Source organism: Dasypus novemcinctus, chromosome 15 (assembly GCF_030445035.2).
Source record: "Dasypus novemcinctus isolate mDasNov1 chromosome 15, mDasNov1.1.hap2, whole genome shotgun sequence".
NCBI lineage: Eukaryota > Metazoa > Chordata > Mammalia > Cingulata > Dasypodidae > Dasypus > Dasypus novemcinctus.
The window spans coordinates 43,522,945-43,539,662 of NC_080687.1; the positions used below are offsets into that span (position 1 = coordinate 43,522,945).

The 16,718-nt window shown below is 33.0% G+C and overlaps 1 protein-coding gene across 4 annotated transcripts in view; it reads right to left on the reverse strand.

The window, feature by feature from the left end:
* Positions 1-16,718, reverse strand: part of GPC5 (glypican 5) — a 1,751,919-nt gene that overhangs the window by 1,101,043 nt on the left and 634,158 nt on the right. The gene's annotated exons all lie outside the window — the stretch shown is intronic.

Below are 16,718 nucleotides of genomic sequence, written 5' to 3' on the forward strand. Positions count from 1 at the left end.
GTCAGCATGTCTATCCTTGTGCCAATATCATGGAGTTTTAACCACTGTAGCTTTGTAGTATGCTATAAAGTTAGGTATCATGTTTTCTCCAATTTTGTTTTTCTTTTTCAAAAGGTTTTTGGCTATTCAGAGCCCCATGCCCTTCTAAATTAATTTCATAATTGGCTATTTCAGTTCAGTAAAAAATGCTGTTGTTATTTTTATGAGGATTGCATTAATTCTGTAAGTCAATTTGGGTAGTATAAACTTCTTATTGATAGTTAGTCTTCCAATCCATCAACATGGAATATACTTCCATTTGTTTAGGTTTTCTTTGATTTCCTTTAACAATGTTGTGTTTTTTGTGCACAAGTTCTTTATATCCTGAGTTAAGTTTAGTCCTAGATATTTGATTCTTTTAGTTGCTATTGAAAATGGAATTTTAAAAATTTCTTCCTCAGGTTGTTCCTTATTAATGTCCAAAAATGTTATGGAGTTCATGTGTTGATCTTACAGTCTGCCACTTTACTGAATGTGCTCATCAGCTTTAGAATCGTTGTTGCAGATATCTCAGGGCTTTCTATGTATAGGATCATATCATCTGCAAATAGTGAAATTTTTCCTTTCCAGTTAGGATGCATTTTATTTCTTTTTCTTGCCTAGTGCTCTAGCAAGTACTTCTAACATAATGTTAAATAAGAGCAGTGACAGTGGGCATTCTCATCCTGTTACAGATCTTAGGGGCAAAGGCTAGTATTTCACCATTGAATATGATGCTAGCTACGGGATTTTCATGTATTCCCTATATCATATTGAGGACACTTTCTTCTAGTCCTATCTTTTGAAGTGCTTTTTAATCAAGAAAGGATGCTGTATCTTATCAAATGCTTTTCCTCTGTCAATAGAGATGATCATGTGTTTTTATCCCTTGTTCTCTTAATGTGGTGTACTACAGTGATTGATTTTCTTATGTTGAACCATCCTTGCATACCAGGTATGAAACCCACTTTGTCATGGTGTATAATCCATTTGCTGTATTGTTGAATATGATTAGCAAGTATTTTGTTGAGAATTTTAGCATCCACATTCATTAGAGAGAATGATCTGTAGTTTTCTGGTAGCATATTTATGTGGCTTTGGAATTATGGTGATGTTGGCCTCATAGAATGAGTTAGGCAATGTTTCCTCTAATTCTATTTTTCAGAAGTATTTAAGCACAATTGGTGTTAGTTCTTCCAGAATGATTGGTAGAATTCACCTTTGAAGCCATCTGGTCCTGGGCTTTTCTTAGTTGGAAGGTTTTTTATGACATTTTCAATCTTGTTACTTGTGATTGGTCTTTTGAGTTCATCAATTTCTTCTTTCATCAGACTGCTTGTGTGTTTCAAGAAATTTGTCCATTTCATCTAAGTTATCCTTCTTTTTGGCATATAATTTTTCACAGTATCCTCATATGATACTCTATTTCTGGAGTATCAATGGTGATATCCCCTCCCCTGTTTTTTATTTTAGTTATTTGCAGCTTGTCTCTTCTTTCTTTGTTAGCCAAGCTAAGTGTTTGTTAATTTTGTTAATCTTCTCAAAGAATCAGGTTTGGGTTTTGTTAATTTTTTCTATATTGATTTTTATTCTCAGTTTTCATTTATTTCTGCTGGAATCTCTGTTATTTCTTCTTTCTGCTTGCTTTGGTATATGTTTTTCTTTTTCTATTTCCTCCATGTGTGCACTTAGGTCTTTGATTTTAACTTGTTCTTCTTTTTAATGTAGGCATCTAAGGCTATAAATTTCCTCTCAGCACTACTTTAGCTTCATCCCATAAGTTTTGATATGTTTTGTTGTCATTTGCATTCATTTCAAGGTAGTTACTGATTTCTTTTGCAATTTTCTCCTTGACCTACTGATTGTTTATGAGTGTGTCGTTTAACTTCCATATATTTGTGCCTATTCTGGTTCTTTGTCACTTATTAATTTCCGATTTCATTCCATTGTGATCAGAGAAATTACTTTGTGTAATTTCAATCTTTCTATATTCATTGAGACTTGTTCTGTGCCCTACCATGTGGTCTATCCTGGAGAATGATCCATGTATGCTTAAGAAGAATGGATATACTGCTGTATTAGGGTGACTATTAGATCTAGTTCCTCTAACATATTATTCAAGGTCTCTGTTTCTTTATTAACCCCCTATCAAGAAGTTTTGTCTAATGGTGTATTAAAGTCCCCCACTATGATTGTAGAGGCATCTCTTTCTCCCTTGGTTTTGCCATCAGTTGTATTTTGGGGCATTCTGGTTAGGTGCATAAACATTTTTGACTATTATTACTTATTGATAGATTATCCCTTTTATTATTATATATTGTCCTTCTTTGCCTCTTACAGTAGTTTTGCATATGAAGTCTATTTTGTCCAATACTAGTATAAATACTCCCACCAGTTTTTGGTTATTATTTGTATGTAAAATCATTTTTAACCTTTCATTTACAACCTCCTTGTATCCCTTGGTCTAAGCTGAGTTTCTTGTAGACAGCATATAGATACATCATATTTCCTTATCCATTTTGTCAATCTGTTTTTTGACTGCCAAACTTAATCCATTAACATGCAATGTTATTACTCTCAAGGCTGTACTTACATTAGCTAATTTTTCCTTAGGGTTATATAAAACATATTTTGTTATTATTTCTCTTTTTATTTTTTTAGTTATTCTTACTAAAAATCTTCCTTTCTACACTTTCCTCTTACCCTTTCTCATTCCTATTTTTTCCTTTCAACTTGCACAGCTCCTTTTAGTATTTCTTGAAGAGCAGGAATCTTGTTGACAAACTATCAATTTCTGTTTATCTGTGAATATACTGCACTTTCCCTCATTTTTGAATGCCAGGTTTGCATTCTTGACTGGCAGTTTTTTACTTTTAGCATCTCAACTATGTTATTCCATTGCCTTCTCACCTCCATTGTTTCAGATGACAAATCAGCACTTAATCTTACCAAACTTCATTATATGTGATGAATCTCTTTTCTCTTGCTGCTTTCAAAATTCTCTCTTTGTCTTGAGCATTTAATAATCTGAAAAGTATTTATCTCAGGATAGTCCTGTTAGAATTTATACCATTTGGAGTGCATTGTGCCTTCTGGACATGTACATCCATATCCGTCAAAGGAGTTGGGAAATTTACAGCTATTTTTTCCGGCAACACTTCTTCTGACTCTTTTCCTTTCTCTTCTCCTCCTTGGATGCCTGCAATGTATATGTTTGTGTGTTTCATGTTGTCATTCAATTTCCTAAGTCCCTAATAAATTCTTTTCTATTTTTTAATCTATCTGTGTGATTTCAGATGTCCTATCTTCACCATCACTAATTCTTTCCTCTACTTGCTCAAATCTTCTGTTATTTGTTTCCAATATATTTTTCATTTATTGCATTGTGACTTTCACTGCCACCGGATATGTTATCTTTTTATGTATGTTTACAGTTCCTTCTGTATGTTCCCCAGAATGTGTGTTGATTCATGATATTTGGACATCCTTGATCCCACTTTCTGTATCTCCTCCTGCTTTTTAGCTTGTTCATTAGACTGGGCCATATCTTCCTGTTTCTTAGTATGGTTTGTAAATTTTTTTGCTGGTGTCTAGGCATCTGTTTATCTTGATGGGCTTATTTAGTTGGTTTGCTTCTCTTTTGATTCTAGGCCTTTATTTCATTTTGTTTTATGTTAAGGATCCTTTTTGACACTTGGTTTCACTCTTTCTATATCCTTGTAGGTGTCTGTGTTCACCCCAAAAACTATTAAGAGCATAAAAATGGAAAGAAAGAAGCAGAAACAAAGATTTTTTTTAATCAAAAAGGTACCATAAAAAGAGTCAGGAAAAAAAGTAAAAGGAGTGAAAAATCATTAAAAGTGAAAAGGAATAAGAATAAGAAAGGTGGAAGTAAAAAAAAAAGAAACAAGAAAAAATAAAATAAAAGATGGGAAAGATGAGAAGATAAGACAGGAAATGAAGACCAAACAAAAGAACAAAAGAAAAGCAAAGGAAAAAGAAAGAAGAAAGAAAGAAAATTAATAAAGAAAATAATGAGAAAAAAGAAGAACATTAAAAAAAAAAGAAGAGGAATAAATAGGCCTCCCTTTCAGGCCACTAGCAACTGTCTCCAGTTGCCAGTGCTCACCAGTCAATCACCCTGCAGCCTGCCCTCTGCAGGTAAGGTACCCACATATAAAGAAAAAAATAAAGAATAAAGAATAAAAATAAATAAGTAAATAGATAAATAAATAAATATTAAAAACATAAAACAAAATTCTCTAAGTTTCCTGTCATGAGGATGCTTGTCCCGTAAGTCCCTCTCCTCCAGGTACCCATCTGGGTTCCTGCAAACCCACTGGATCACTCTCTGGCTACCTCCTCTGATGCCAGTTGGGCATCTGAGGCTCACCATCTGCCTCTTCCCACCCACCTTTCCATCAGTTTGATAGGGCATCTGACAGCTTGCTGCCTGCCTCTGCTGCTACCCTCTCACCTAGACTGTTGGGTGCCTTTCAGCACACCCCCTCACTGATCCAGTTCCTCTCTTTCCCATGGCAGGTGGGTGTGACAGTCTGCTTGATCAATTCTCCCCTCCCCTCTCCCTGGAGCCACTTCAGTGCCAGCAGGCATCTCTCCTTTTCCTGGAACCCTCCTGAGATCTGGTCCACCCACCCAAGCTACCATCATGCTCTACTCCTCTCTCCCTCTGAACCTGCTGTGTGCCAGTACCCAACCCTGCACTACCAGCAACTTCCCCACTTTGAGAGCCTGCTGGGCACTGGGATGCACCCGGTGACTTTCCTCACTCTCTAAGCCAGCTGAGCATTGATCTTCTAGCCAAATCACTTCCCCTGCTTCCTTTTCCCTCTGAGTAGACTGGGTGCTGACTTGCCTATCCTATCTCCCACAGCTTCTCTCCTTCTCAGCCAACTGTGTTCTTCCTTTTTTTTTTTTTTTTAAAGATTTATTTATTCATTTAATTTCCCCCCCTCCCCTGGTTGTCTGTTCTCTGTGTCTATTTGCTGCGTCTTGTTTCTTTGTCCGCTTCTGTTGTCGTCAGCGGCACGGGAAGTGTGGGCGGCACCATTCCTGGGCAGGCTGCTCTTTCTTTTCACGCTGGGCGGCTTTCCTCACGGGCGCACTCCTTGCGCGTGGGGCTCCCCTACGCAGGGACACCCTTGCGTGGCACAGCACTCTTTGCGCGCATCAGCACTGCGCATGGGCCAGCTCCACACGGGTCAAGGAGGCCCGGGGTTTGAACCGCGGACCTCCCATATGGTAGACAGACGCCCTAACCACTGGCCAAAGTCCGTTTCCCCTGTGTTCTTCCTTTTTAGCTGCACTCTCCAATTCCCCCATAGCCCCATGCTTCCCTACTGTCACGTAAACCTGCCTACCTTCCCAAAGTTTCTTGAGGAGAAATGAAGCCTACCGTTCCCTATTCCACCATCTTGGATCTCACCATTCTCCTACACGCTTAATTCTTCCCAATCATGTTGCTTGTATATTTATTACATAGTTTTTCAGAGTACGTATAATTCATAGGACACACAATTCACCCATTTAAAATGTACAGTTCAATAGATTTTAATGTATTCACAGATTTGTGCAACCATCACCTTAATTAATTTTAGAATCTTTTTATCAACCCAAAAAAGACATCTGTACCATTAGCAGCCACTCACCATTTCCTCTCCACACCCATTTCTAGAAAACGACTTATCTACTTGCAGTATCCACAGATTTGCTTACCCTGGATAGAAAGTTTATGGCAAACACAAGTACAAATTTCCTTTTCAAAATAAAATTTTAATGAAATTCTATAACCTGAAACCTTCAGAACAATAAAATATTCAGGTTCAATCTTTTGTGATCAAAATGAAAAAAAAAAACTGAACTATTGAGATTATACAGAGATCTTGAGAAGTTCTAGAGAGGAGTATAGTAGAATTATATAATATTAATTCTAAGCAACTGAATCGATATATTATTCTCAGGGTAAAAAATGGATTTAAAACTCTGTTTAAATAATGAATCATTTAACCAAAAAGTATGTTGAACTCCTCATCCCAATAATTTGGAAAGTAACCACTTTGGAAATAGGGTCATTGCAGATGAAATTAGTTAAATTAAGATGCAGTCATACTGGGCAGACCCATATTCCAATATGATTGTTGTCCTTAGAAGAGAGTTCTAGTGATAGGTGTAGGAGAGAAGGACATGTGAAGACAGAGGAGACAAAGGTTGTGTCTACAAGCCAAGGAACACCACAGACTGCAGACAGACACCAGAAGTTAGAAGAGGCAAGGAAGGATTCTATCCTACAGGCTTCAAGTGGGGCACTGCCCTGCTCACACCTTGATTTCTGACTTTCAGCCCCCAGAACTATTAGAGAATAAATATCTGCATATTTGAGTCACCTCAAGTTTGTGATACTTTGTTATAACAGCTCTAAAACAAACTCTGGTTGTGTTAGCTCTGATTATAGATAATAACTCCACTATTTTGGAAAGGTCAGGATAATTTTAAGAAAATAAAACCATGGAAAACCTACAGAATGAAAATGAGAATATGATCACTGTGAAAAAACTTCCTAGAATCTAGCATCATATTTAAAGAATTTTATTTGACAAAGGTATGTGAATCTGATCTTAAAAACCATTCACATCTTAAAACTAATATAAAATATAGAGCAGACTAAATTATTTTTTCTATCTGGTAGACTGTAAACAAAAAATGTTCACCCATGAAAAATTACCATCAAAAGGTTATCACAAGTACGTTGGTATTAAGAGAATTTCAAAAGTAACAGCTAAGATAATAATAATTCATGTTTATGGAGTGTTTCCCACATTTCAGGCACTTTTATAACCACTTCACATATTTTATCTCATTTAATATTCACGGCAAATTTATGTGTATTAGTACTCTGCCAGAGAGTAAACAAGTAATTTGACTAACATTACAGTAGTGATGGGGCTAATAACTCTATTGTTTTTGTCACCTCTCATGGATGCATTCATTTTATCTCCTCTTTTAAGAAGGAAGAAAGGAAAATTGCAATTGACCTATTTTATCAAGATGAAGCCTTTATCTAGCCTTGTATAAGATGTGTATATGTATTTATTTTCCTAAGCCTATATATTGGCTTTCCTCTCTATATCTTTCCTAAGTCTTAACTTTCTAATGACAGCAGAGATATTTGTATCCTGCTCTTTACTGAAACATATTGCTCTGGTTTATTCTAGTTATGTATTATGTGTCATTTCTTAATCCAATTCTTTCAGGTTAAAGGTAACAAAAGAGCTTAAATAGATACCAGTTAATTTTGAGCATTATTCCAATGCTTTCTTTTCTCACTGACTTCCATCCCTTGTAGGTAGCTTATAAGATATGCAATTTAATGATGAAAAGAGAAGAAATAAAAAGAAGAATATTAATAATACAAGGGAAAATAGACTTTTTACTTTAGTTGTGCTTTAAAACTTTTAGCTTCCTCAAGGAATGACAGATCAAATTTCAAAAGAGAATATAAATTATATATATATATAAACTTATGTATTACATATACATATATTTATTTTGAGAAGAAATTGTACACTAGTTTCTAAGAAGAAACAAGGTCTTCCCTATGAGTGAATATGAATAGAGATTTTGGTAGGCTTTATATTGGATAATTATTTTGTTGTGAAAAATAATGGCAAAAAAAAAACCTCTTCAGCATATCCAACCAATATTCCATTGGGTTCTTATGTATATTGAAGTTATAGCATTAAAATTCAATTTATTTAAAGTGATTTTTGCAAGATATTGGTGTAGTATGGCCATTTAGCTTTCCCTGGTATATGGGCCTTGTCCAAGCATATGATTTATAACCTTCATAAAGCTCAGTGATAGATCATCCCTGGACAATTTCACACATCTACCTTTAACCACATTGATCTTTCTCTCTCCTCCTTTTCCAGCAAGGAAATGTCCTTCCTCCTCTCCCATGTCAAACCTCCTTACCCTGTTGGAGAAATGATTCCTTATCTGAGAGCCTCTCGGCTCTGTGTCATCATCTCTCTGATACCGACCATATGAATTAATTTTAGTTTTACCAATAGAAAAAAAAAAGAAAAAGAAAAGTAAACAATCATAAATACCTGTACCACATGTTCCTTCCAACCTTTACCTCCATTTTCATGTTTCATTCCAGAGTGAATAGAATTATTCCCATACTGAATGTCTCCATTCTTTCTCATATTACTTTCAGTTCCCTTTATTATGTTTTTTGCATAGAAATCTTCTGAAATTGATCTTTATAAAGGCACCCATGATTTCCATGTTGTCAAATCCCATGGTTACTCTCTGCCTTCATCCTACAGGTTCTGTCATTTTACTGTCTTTGACATCCTGATTAGTCCCTCCTTCATGATTCTCTTGCCTCTGAGACACAGTTTACTTTTGTTTTTTTCTCTTTTCTCTGTGGCATTTCTTTTTCAACTTTGTTGCCTCCTCATCTACATGACCTTGAAAAATGGTGGTTCTTTGAATATCTGTCTTTTTAAAGATAAAATTTATTGATTAGGACTTTAAATTTCATCTATGTTCTGATAGTTGGCTTGCCACATATACATCATCTATGTTCTGATAGTTGGCTTGCCACATATACATAATCTAGACTTCTTAAACTCCCATGTCTGAGATCAATTATTTTACTTGGCAATGACTCTTAAAATTTTGAAAAGCATGTCAAACATAATATGTCAAAACAGAATTTTTGAATAATCCTGCCAGGCTGTCTCTCCCTCAGTCCTCTCCATCTCACTAAAGGAAACTATAACCTATTCCATTAAACAATTCAGATGTTCTAGTGTTTTCCTGCCTCACCTTCTTTCTTATTACACTCATCCAATCTATCAGTCTCCTGCCTCTAAGACCTCTTAGAACACGTAATAGATGATTTATTATTGCCTACAAAGTACATTGCTTATTGTAATTAGTCAATTATTTATTTATTAATGCCTCCACCACTGGGTTGGGAAACCATTGTTTATTCTATATCTCACACATGGTAGGCATACAAAAAAGTGTCTAATTATTGAATGAATGAAAGAATAGTTGCATTTGCTTAAAATAATCTACAATTCTCAAAAATGGAATCATAATTTTAAAAACATTGTTTTCTTCAATATTACTCATCTCTGAGTTAGGGATAAGAAACTTTTTATATTTTATGTTATCCAATATACATATGCTTTTAAATAGCTATATTGACTTATAATGGTCATAAGATGCACATATTTAAATATATACTGATTAAACTATCATTACGTTCAAGACAATGAATACATACACTAGTTTCAAAAGTTCCCTTTTGACCCTTTGTAATCCCTCCCTCCTAACCTTACCTATTGATCTTTTCCCATATTGCCAGGCAATAAGTGATCTGCTTTGTGTCACTATAGATTTGTCTTCATTTCCCAGAATTTTATTTTATTTATCTATTTTTTTAAAAGATTTATTATTTATTTATTTATTTCCACCCCCCTTGCAGCTTGCACAGAGAGCTGTCTGCTCTCTGTGTCCATTCACTGTGTGTTCTTCTGTGTCTGCTTGTCTCCCTTTGTTGCATCATCTTGCTGTTCCAGCTCTCCACTGACACAGGCCGTCAGCTCTCCATGGGCGCTGGCCAGCTTGCCCTCACAAGGAGGCCCAAACCCAGGCAAACCCAGGGCCTCTCATATGGTAGACAGGGACCCAATAGATTGAGCCATAGCCACTTTCCTCCCAGAATTTTATGTGAATGAAATTCTACAGTATATCTGCAAGCTTATGGAGAAATTAATGAATGTTTCTGTTTAAATTCTACATGAAGGAAAATGTCTTGGTCCATTAAATAACTTAGTATCAAATGTATGCAATGGATTAATTTTAAAGCACAGCATTATGTTTACCCAGCATTATTCTAAACAATAATTAAAAGAAGAGTTTCAAAATGAATGAGTAAATGAGACTGATACAATATCATCCTGTCATTACAAAAGAAATATTTTACAATGATGAATGTTCAAACACAAAACTCCCAGAATCTTCTACCTCTAAGTTATTTTGAAGCATCAACTATATTTTATATAATATATATATATTTTAAATTATTTATTTATTTATTTTTTTAAATTACATTATGAAAAATATGAGGTCCCATTCAACCCCACCGCTCCCGCCCCCCACTCCCCCCACAGCAACACTCTCTCCCATCATCATGACACATCCATTGCACCTGATAAGTTCATCTCTGAGCATCACTGCACCCCATAGTCAATGGTCCACATCATAGCCCAGACTCTCTCACGTTCCATCCAGTGGGCCCTGGGAGGATCTATAATGTCCCGTAATTGTCCATGAAGCACTATCCAGGACAACTCCACGTCCCGAAAATGCTTCCACATCTCATCTCTTCCTCCCGTTCCCCACACCCAGCAGCCATTTTATATAATATTGAGAGGACTTTGAAGTAACAATTGTTGAATAAAATGAATAGGTAGTAATATCTATTGATAAACTGTCAAAGAAGTGAACACAATTACATTCATATGTAATGTAAATGAAGATTTGGAATCCAATTCAATTAAAAACTAAACAGAAGACAATGAAATTGTTAAAGATGTGAGGTCTTCTTCTTCCCATTTCTTGTAAGGATTTTAAGTACTCAATTGTATTTGTGGATTCTTTTCCAAGTAGGATTTTACCTGATTAGTATATTAATTTCATAAAGTGGTTATAAAAGCTAAAATTTAGACTGTTTGAAAATATAAGCATAAATGAGAAGTAATTTTCAATAAAAGACACCCCACAAAAGGAAAATCAATGAAAATTGACCCTAGAATTCTATATGTACCACTTAGGAGCAACTGTAAGACAAATTGCATCAAAATGTAAATATCATGTTTTCATATGTCTCTTTTCAGTGATAAAAAATGAATTCACTAATTTTGAACTAAAAACATTAACCTAAAGGAGATTTCTAGTCTGATTTTAACACAATAGTTTAAATTCACTACTTTCCTGAATCTATAAAACTAAATAATTTCCTTAGTGCTTTAGCTATTTAGCTCCTTTATGAATTTATGATTAATCAACAATGACTTTTAGAATTTTTTATTTCCCCTTTGGAAAATTTAGAATTTTCCTTTAATATTGTGGAAACATGAGTAATTTTTATTTAAAAGCATTTCTAGTAGGAAAACCAATTGCCTCTGAAATGCTATATAAATAATATATTATAGCTTTCTTAATGTATTTTCATTTAAAAATTCAAACTTGGAATACTGTTACTAGAATACTTGGAATACTATTACTAGAATTTCTTTATACATTTTGTTCATTTATAATGAAATTAAGACTATTTTCCAGAAGTATATGAATTTTTAAAATTAAGATTTGAATAAAATTTTCTTCCCTTATTTGATACTTCTAAATTTTCTGCAATTCATGTCAATTTACATTGTTCAAAAATTTTAAAAAGCATTTTGCTTAATTTTGAGAACTAAAAATTTGACATTTTGCTAAATCACAATGAAACTGAAATTCCTTTATGTGAAAAATTGTACTTTAGATAATATTTGAGGATTCACAGGCCCATAAATATGCATTATAGTCAGAATATTTTATTTAACATCTTCCCCCAACTTTACTCTTTCTTTTTGTAGTGAAATGCTTATTTGACATAATTTTTACAATTGGTATTCTGCTCTGGACAGTCACTTCTTTGTGTTTTCTGTAACAACCATGGGGAGTCAAAGTTCGAGCAAGCATGTGTTTTAAGTTGAGGTGATTACCTAGTTCCGCAGGGAAGGTGATAGATCTGAAGGGGAATCAGAGATTACCTCAGGAGTAGTGTTTCAATGACACATTTTCAATAGTGGAAGCTGATAATTCCTGAAAACATACTTTAAAATGAATTAATTCTTAGAGCATATTTAAAGTCAGTAATAAAATCCATATTATGCAGAAGAAAAGTTAAAGGCAACCACAATGAATATGAGAATTTCAAAATTCAATTCCAAAGGGATATATTGTTAAAACTGCAGAAATTGTTTATATTGATGTATAATGTTCTTTGCTCTTTTTGAGAGAGTGCATCCATTTTACCCTTTGAGCAAGTTATTATTTGGGATATTTGTATATCATAATTCTGAAAACAACCTGGAACTTAGAAATTAACAGTATTTGTCCTAAATTTGAGATTAATGTTCATAGTCGTTTTATGTGATACAAGGATGGGATAGGACAGATAGTATCACCAGGGAGACAGAAAGTGAAATGAAAGGAAATAATAAGAAAAATAAACAAAACAGAGGAAGAACAAAAATGTTTGAATGAGTAGCAGGCTGTCACTATGTGTTACCTAACTTTTTTTTTTTTTTTTTTGCCCAGGGGTCTTAGAGTATTTGAAATTAAAAAAAAAATACAATGAATTTAAAGAAAATATTTATTCAGAGGACTGAGGTTACAACTTGTAAGCAAGACAGGAAATGACTTCTATTTTAGGAGTTCTGTAATTCTCCACAGCAGACTCCTCCCAGGTATTATCTTTTCACGTAGGAAAGATAGCTTCTTTCCTTACATTAGGGCTGAACTGTTGCTTCTTTCTTCCTATTTTTTTGTTTTTTTATCTTTTCTCCCACCTCTCCCTAGTTGCAAATTTTCTACCAAACAGCTGGGACATTATCTAAATCAATGTCTGCATGAAATAATCACCACCGAAATGGGTTCTTATTTATTCTTTATATTCTTGGTTTTATTTGTATAAGAAATACATGTTCATTAAAGAGAAAGTGGAAAACAAAGGAGCAAAAAGTAAAATTCCCTGCAATCTTATGTCCCAAAGAAATAGTTCATTTTTCATTCTGTTTTACAAATCTTGAGGTTTGTATATTTAAAATCTCCAGCAGTAATTACTAAAACTGCTTTGCATTTTCCAAAAAATTTCAGCTTCATCATTGCATCAGGATATTTTAAGGTTCTATTTTTTTATAGCTGGTTGATATTACATATATATTCTTAACAATGAGTAAATTCAGTATGGGAATTTCTTTTTTCTCCATTTTTGTTATTTGCAATCATATTTAGAACGCGGCTGCTTTGCTTTTTCATGGATCACAATTTTATAAACCTAGATCAAAAAGTAACCCATGCATCAAGGTCTAGGATTGAGCTCCTTAAACTTAATTGCTCAGAAAAGATCTCAGACTGAAATAGGATAGCTCTCTGTAAAAACAAACAAACAAAATAATTCATACCCATCTTGAAAAACTCACTTCTTAATACACATAATTCTATAATGCTATTCTCACGAGTTTTCAGATTTATCTTATATTAATTTTCTGTATTTCTGTATGTGAATAGGCCTGCATCCAACAAACATGGGGAAAAATAGCTTTTCTCATCTAGCCTTTCTTCAATGTATTTACTATTCTAGTGTAAAAGGATGTACAGTAGATGATAAATAGCATAAATCTTATAGGTAACTAAAAATATTAAAATTCAAAATTAGAAATCTTACAAATAAATTCACATTTCTAATCAACTTCTCATGCACATAAGGTGCATTAAATTATAAGATTAATACATAAAGCTTCACTATCAAATTCAACCATTTGTGTTTCAGTATGTGGAAATTCTCTTGATTACTTTTATATTAAGTATTTGTTCATATTCTAAACCAATCACCTATTACTGTGTGATTTTTGGAATATTACTTAATATCTCAGAGATTTGGTTATTTTTTCAGTAAAATGGGAATAATATTTTTACCTACATCAGAGTCATTTTTAAGGTTGATAAGGTAACACACAAAGTGCTTATACAATTACCTAAGGTGAAGTAACCACTCAATAACATCTACCAAACACTAAAAAATATTTAACATGTTCTTAAAGTTAGCTATGCCATGGGTAAATACTTTGCTATCCATTTCATACTTTTGATTTAGAATATTTAAGATAATCATTAAAATGGTAGCCTTTTCAAAATCAGTTACTCATGTCTTTTGGTCAGACTTTCTGGACCTAATATTAATACGTTTCAATGGGGTAAAAGTATCTGAGAAATATTTAACATACAATGAATCTAGTCAACAATCACAACTATAAGACAATGAAATACTTTTTTTCCCTATTCATTAGTGTTTTGCAGAGGATGGTATCAGTTTTGGAACTACTCATACTATAACTCTCCCATGGGAATATGTTATTCTTAGATAAATTATTTTGTTTGAGGTTTCCCCAGATTCGTCAAAGTAACCCCCAAATGATTCACAGGCATTTTTGCTTGAAAATTGAGACAAAAATTGTAGAGATGGTGCTTGCTATAATTTGTTTTGATAATTTTGTTTTCAGAATCCCCAAATCATTCAAAACAGTAGTTCTAAATATACCCTTCCCTGACTTTGCTTCTAGTTGCCCAACTTGAAAAGTCTAGATATTTTATCTTTTCAAATATGATTTATTTTTAATTAAACTTTTACATGTGCTTAACCTAAAATAGACTTTGTTTTAATGTTATAATGGCAATTAATGTTACTTAAAAATGAAAATGAAACAATTTCTTTACTCTTTTTAGTCATAGTATATAGCCCTTAAGTTAATTTTGTTAAAGATAACTTTATTTACTATGGCAAAAAGTTGCTACATGATTCCAGTTCTCCATAATATATACCATGAGCCACTGGGACCTATATTTAATATCTCAGAAAGTTCTGTCACATCTAAAAAAACATAATAATCCATAATTTAAACAAAATAATGGGTATCTATGTAAGAGTAACAGAAAAAAAAACACAGATTTATAATTAACCTGAGGAAACAATTATAGTTCTCTTATACCTATACAGTTAAAATTTATTCATGTATAAAAGTGTCAAATATTAACAAAAGACATTATAACATTTCCAGAATTTCCAAAGGTAAAGCTTAAATTCAAGTGTTCAAATTGCCCAAAAAATTACTTAAGCCTAACTCTTCCCTCAATCTCCAAAATTTTGCCATAATGTAATAACTATACAAAGTTACACATGCAAATACTTCATTAAGATGAAAAAAATCTCCCTTTATCATTCATTCTAATAATTATTAAATTCATTAGAACTAGAATCAAGTTATCAAGTTTAATAGGAATTAAATAAATATAATCCTTGATATAAGTTTATATAGTCCAACCTTATCTTTAGACCATCTGTATGAATGCTAATACAAGTAATGTTCAAGAACTTCTAGGTGAAAAATGGTAACATCACTAAAATCTGACTTTTTAATCAATCAGTTTTGACCACTCATTTTTGCTATTGTAAAATATTTTGGTAATTGAAAGTCATATCAAAATCTAAGCTCATCTCTGATGTTTCTTTAGGAAAATTGTAATAGTGTACTTTTTACAAATTTATTTCATTTTATATTTTAGGATGGATAGAGACTATGACTTCTATAATTTCTATTAACATTTGTGCAGAGGCTTATAGAATAAAATATTTCATATATGTCCAGGAGAACTTCTGGTTACCATATGTGCTCTGTAGGGTATTAAGTTCACTATTTGTTTAATCAGCTCTAGTAATTATGTCATTTACCTTCCCTATAATCTTTTATGTATTTTGTCTTCTTGGCTTAGGAAGAACTAAGGGCTGAGTTAACAACATTTATTACTATTTTAATATTACCACCTTTACATGTAATTTTTTCAGTTTTATTAAACTGTATTTCACCTGAAATGGCTAAAATATTTGACGCATATAAGTTTTTGATGTGTTGGCAAAATTTTATGGCCAGTTGCACTCCTCATCAATAACAACCCTTTTTATCTTAGTGCTTTTAAAAATACTAGTGAAATAATCATTTTCTGAGCTATGGTTTCATTCACTTGCATTTACCTGTTGCATGTTTTTTTGTCTTTCTTTAAAATTCTATAATTTGCTTTATTTTAGGCTTGTCTTATATAAATGTAATGTATTTGATTTTGAAGTTTTTTGACCCAATCATATCAATTATCCATTAAAATTATTTTGCTGACTAAATTCTGTCTTTTCTCCCATATAATCTAGAATGTACATTTAACATACCTTAATGTTTTAGACACACTTAAAAGTATATTTCCCTGTTACCAACATAACAAGTAAAATCAAATTTACCTTATTCCCCTCTACGTAAGAGAACCTATAAAACATTAATTTCACTTTTCTTTCCTCCTCCAAAACTCCTGATTGTTATATTATTACCATAATTTTAGATCATACATGTTCTTTTCTTTTTTTTTCCATAGCGGTTTTATTTATAATAGTCCAAACTGTCTACCATCCTTATATCCAGCGAAACTCAACAATAAAAAAGAAAAGGACAATTCATACCTACAACAGCACAGATAAATTTCAAAATCATTTTGAATGAAAGAAGGCAGGCAGAAAAGAACATATACTCTATGATCCCACTTACATACAATTTTAGAAATACAAAATAATCCATAGTGGCAGAAAGGAGATAAGCAGTTGACTATGGATGGGGATAAAGGGAGGAAAATACTGCAGTTGCCAGGAAACTTTCGTGGGTGATGGAAATGTGTATCTATATTCTGGTGATGATTTCATAGGTATATACATATGTCAAAGCTGATCAAATTGTACCCTTTAAATATGTGTAGATTAATATACTTCAATTATACCATGATAGAGTTGAAAAAAA